The 5,123-nt window shown below is 35.2% G+C and overlaps 1 long non-coding RNA gene across 1 annotated transcript; it reads right to left on the bottom strand.

Annotated features, from left to right (window-relative positions):
• Positions 1-134: 134 nt before the first annotated feature.
• Positions 135-2,150, bottom strand: LOC113341953. Its single transcript, XR_003356261.1, has 3 exons — positions 1,839-2,150; positions 577-1,135; positions 135-492 (listed from the first exon to the last, which is right to left on the bottom strand). It is a non-coding gene; the product is annotated as an uncharacterized LOC113341953 (long non-coding RNA).
• Between the last annotated feature and the right edge of the window lie 2,973 nt (positions 2,151-5,123).

Genomic DNA, 5,123 nt, shown 5'->3' with positions numbered 1-5,123 from the left:
AACTCGCAATTTTTGTTATCTCAAGGTTGTTCTGAATATTAGATCGATGTACAAAACTATATCTTGATTTCTAGTCTACTTAAGTCAAGTCTCGGACTAGGATTAAAGTATGGTAGTTGAGTATTAGACATCACAAAATTATCCTTGAAGATTGAATATCAAACAAAGACATTTAGAAAACTTCATCGACAAAGAGGTATGTGAAGACTGGACCATTCTATTTACTCAAAGCATTACCATTCCATTTATATGGTACTATCTCGCATGACTGCTAATATATTTAATATTGCAAAGAAGAAAAATCATGGTTTCGGGAAAGAATCTTTCTCTAAAACCACAAATTGTCATAACATCATAGGTGTTCTGCAAAGCCTCGATTCCAGACCATAACCCCGAAGCTTTTACCAAAGCTACCACATCTGGATGCTCTTTCTCGAACTCCCAAAACCTTCCTTGTTGGTGCTTTAATTTAGGGACCGTTTTATCGGGAAACTACAAAGAATATAAAATTTTGGTTGTTCCACTTAAATATCCTTAATAAAATGAAAATAACATATATTAAGTTTGATTTATTACCTTTGCGGAACAGACCCTAGCAGCCCATGATGACTGGTAACCAAACAAGACGGATCTATCTTTTGGCTCACCCCAAGGTCTCCCATTCTTCTTGGGAGGTAAAAACACCATAGAATCAATGATTTTTCTTTCCGTTTCTTTTGGTGCATACTTGTTCTTTTCCCTCTTATCCTCCTTAACTACATATTTACCTTTATCAATAGCAGCACCAGTAGAAGTGCCAACTCCAACTTCAATTCCTCCAGTAACAGCAAGTACACCTTCACTTCCTCCACCAACTCCAACTTCAGTTCCTCCATTAACAACAAGTACACCTGTGTAAACTACAACTTCCTCCACCAAATCCAACTTCACTTCCTCCACCTGTGTAAACTACAACTTCACTACCTAAAGAAGCTCCATCTCCAACTCCATTTCCTCCACCTTCACTTCCTCTACCAGTCACAACTCCACTTGCATTTCTTGCGTTTTCACCCAATGTTTTGTGTGACGAGGTTGCGGAGTCGGGTCACTACAAGGTCTTACTTATTGTGATATTTTCTTCTTCTTTTCTTTTCCTCTGTTCAAAGACAAACAAGACCAAAAACCAAAAGCAGATAAGTAAAAACGGTTGGGAAATTTAGACATAACCAAGCCGTGACACTGAAAAACGGCTAGGAAAAATTAACAGTGCAAGACGCAAAAACAATTACGGATGGGATATTTAGTCATCGACCTAGACGTAAAACCAATAACGGCTCGAAAACTTAAATTGTGGCTTGGTTACTCAAATTACGGATAGGAAAACCTTTACGTGAAAGATACAGATGGTTTAAGTTTCAGCACAGTAACAGAAACGGCTAGGAAAAACCTAGTTGTTACATAATAAACGGCTGGGAAATAAAACATACGGTTTGGAAACAAAATTACGGATAGGAAAAACCTAGACCTAAACACTTACTACCGCTGAAAAGAAAATATTCGAACACAGAAGAGTATATGGCTAGGATACCTAGCCGTAAACAACATGTTGCTGATAGGATTTATGAATCTCATACGCATCGATTATTTACGACCGAGAGTTCTTAGAATTCCCAACCGTAAGATATATTTACGGCTTGGTATCCTTAGAGATCCCCAACGTAAGACCTATTTACGGCTAGGAAAACTAGAACTCCCAGCCGTAAGCAGTTTCAGAAATTGTTTTTCAGACCTAAATTTTTTGAAACCAACTGAATAATCAATAAAACGCTTAAATAAAGAGTGGGTTTTTCAATTCATACCTTATTGAAGTCATAACATGAGTCTCGGCGGCTAGTTCATCTCCTTCATCCACTTCTTCTTGATCTTCAGTTTCATCTTCAATTGATGAAGTTGATTTCTCTGCTTCAAGAGGAGGTGGATTCGACGAAGATTGACCTAGCTTTTCCTTTGGCTTCATGGTTTTATACAATGAATTTAATCGACGACGAAATTGTTTTGAATCGACGACTAATCGTTTCAAATGAAGAAGAAAAGGGAGAATATGAGAAGAAGAAGAAGAAATGAACAAGAAGAAGGGGAGGCGACGGTTTTTCCCTTTCTTTTAACGACTTTCAGTTTTTTTTCTTTTAATTTTTCCGTTTTTTTTTAATAATTAAATTAATTAGTTAATGGAAAGGTGGAAGGGTGATAAGTTAAAACGATTAAGGGTATTTTGAACTTTTATATAAATTAGGTCTCTCTATCACATTTTGGTTCAAATTAGTATTTTAAGCCCCCAAGATCCCAGACCCCTACAGCCCCAATAATTGGATTCTAACATAAGACATTGTTTAGTCACTATATTACATGGTTCCCAGATTTTTTCACGGCATTCCCTATGGGATATTCCTCCATTAATTAAAAATTTGTTCCCTATTTAGAGCAATTTCAAAGGTTCTATTTTTAGTATCAAAAGAAAAAAAAAAGCTAGGTTCTATTTTTAAGCATACATTTTGCTCTCCAATCTCCATAATTCTACATGGCATGAAAATCAATTCTTCATTTTTTTTCTTCATTTTTTTCTTCGTTTTGTAAACACAAATCACCTTGATATTTTTGAGGAGCAGGAAAAGATGGCTATGTAGATAAAGTTAGGCTCTTGCTGAACCTTACATCCCCATTACGAATACGAACATAATAGTTTAGAAAAAGTACCTATCTAAATAATTTAGAACGAGTGACTGTAATGCAGTGTGATGCAGATTGAAGTTGAATTAACTGACTGCTTGTGGGTCATATGTTTATTCATGTTTTTCAATCAAAGGGCAATTCATTGATGATCAGAAGACAAATTAATCCACAGCTCAGCTAAGTATGGCATCTATCATATCAATCCCGATCGATCGATCAACTTTTGATTTACCCAACACTTTCAAACAAATCTGACCATTTCTGAGGCTGGCAGATTGCGTTGTTTCAGCAATGAGATTTTACCTGGTGTGCTAGGAATTACCAAGGCAAAAAGCATTCCAATAGTCAATAATGAAGGTAAAAAGGAAGATGTTTGATATCATATACAATATGTATTTACATTATGTAAAAGCTGAAAATACATAATGTACCCAGGTTATAAAAATGCCGAAGCTGATAGCCTATTCTAGTCTACTGTTTCCGAAAGGAATGACTGTTTCACTTTATTGCCCATTGAAAGCCTATCTAGTGGTAGTCGCTATAAGTTGAAGACGCTGGAGCCTCGTATTTATATTTGTAATATCAGCGTTACCAAATCTTGTGACGAACCAAAACTCTCGCGTCCATTTAATAGTAGCCACATGATATCTATATACAGTATGTTAATTACAAGAATAGTCATCCAATAGACCGATCGAGACTTCAATAGTGTACGTGCACGTTAGCTCGTTCAGAGTAAGCATATGCGTCGAACATTAGTGATGATTCTCTCTTTTGAAGTCATGTCACTATGCATGAGTTAATTGCTTATTTAGATCTAAATTTATTTACACATGAACTGATGTTTCAGTTTGATAGGAAGTTGCTTTCATGTTGCTAATTATGATAAGCAATTAAAAGAGAATTTTGTCTCATGGTCACGGAAGTAAAAGAGAATTTTGTCTTGGTTGCATTCATATTGAAAGTGAAACAAAGAAGAATCCAAACATACGAATCGTTGTTGCGTAAGTTTCCACCGTTGAAATGCCAAGTTCTATCAACAAGTAAAATCAATATATTTAGTGATTTCTAAATTTTTCTCCTCTCCGGTCCTACGGATATGATTGATTCGAGAGAGAAAGAAAGAAAGCTACAACTCCATGAGCTGCGGGAGTTGTGTGATTCTTGTGACACAACCATGTATGGTGGTTGTGAATCACCCACCACAACCAGCAAGCATACATTTCTGCTTTTACTAATATAACTGTATCTATTTTGGGTGCACTGTTGATCAAATTCATTAATGGAGTCTTAATGTAATTCATATGTAATTCAATGATCATGGTAAAACCTAACCCCGTGGATGTAGATCAAATTGATCGAACCACGTAAATCTTGTGTCTCTTTACAATTTTAACATTCTTATCATCATTTTTATGTTTAGATCTACAAATTATTACAAGGGATGTGTTGTAGGATTTCCTGCAACTACATATATGGACTACAGAGGAATAACAAAGACGTGTGGATTGATAAAATCTACCTATCTTACCTTTAGGGGGAATATTAGCTTTGTTATTATAATGTCAACAACGACATTTATGGATTGATAAAATATACAGGTTATTGTGTTGTTGAATTCGGGAATCAAGCGTATGTGTAATGAATTCTTGTAATTTGTTTATCCATATGATGTAAGAGTTTTGTCACTAAAATTGACAAAGGGGGAGATTGTTAGAGCATAGTTCGGTTGAACCCACCAAGCGTTGGTATGTCAAGTTTGGTTGTCATATTTTAGTGAGACAAAACTCATTTAAAGAGTCACTTGATTATGTACTAGAGTCAACTTCGTATAGGTTAACTTGAAAGTATTAGGATATGAGACATTAAAAGTATTGCGAAGACTTGAAGAAGTGAAGAAGTAAGGAGCTACAAGACAACATCATCCTTCCACTTGAGGTTAGTGATATTTGAATTGAACTATTTCATTCCCTAATGTATCTTTCAAGTCGTGCATCTTGAAAACATAACTGCGAAGCATGAATGATTGTACTCTAGTTAGACGTAGTATTAAGGAATACAATACGAGGTTTATTGTTTAACCATTAAACTTTGTATATAAGACATCGACATAATCTTTTGAATGCTATTGTAATTATGTATGGGTATAAGGTGAAGATTTCATCCTAGGAAACAATGTTTTACATTTGTTTAAAAGAAGTAAATTCATGAACTTGTTTTGTGAATCGAAAGGGAAATCGCTAGGCTTTATTGGTATTGTTATTCATTGCATACCTTTTGAACTACCAATGTATGTGATTAGTATAACCGCTCATGACTTGTTTATGTTCTTGGTAAACTATTCACAAATGCCTGACTTTTGTATTGGTATGACTTTTATTAGTGAAACCGATGTTAAGTAATCACCTGAGATG

Source organism: Papaver somniferum, unplaced genomic scaffold (assembly GCF_003573695.1).
Source record: "Papaver somniferum cultivar HN1 unplaced genomic scaffold, ASM357369v1 unplaced-scaffold_3265, whole genome shotgun sequence".
Classification (NCBI taxonomy): domain Eukaryota; kingdom Viridiplantae; phylum Streptophyta; class Magnoliopsida; order Ranunculales; family Papaveraceae; genus Papaver; species Papaver somniferum.
Note: the sequence above shows the minus strand (reverse complement) of the source record. Positions and strands in the feature narration are given on the sequence as shown.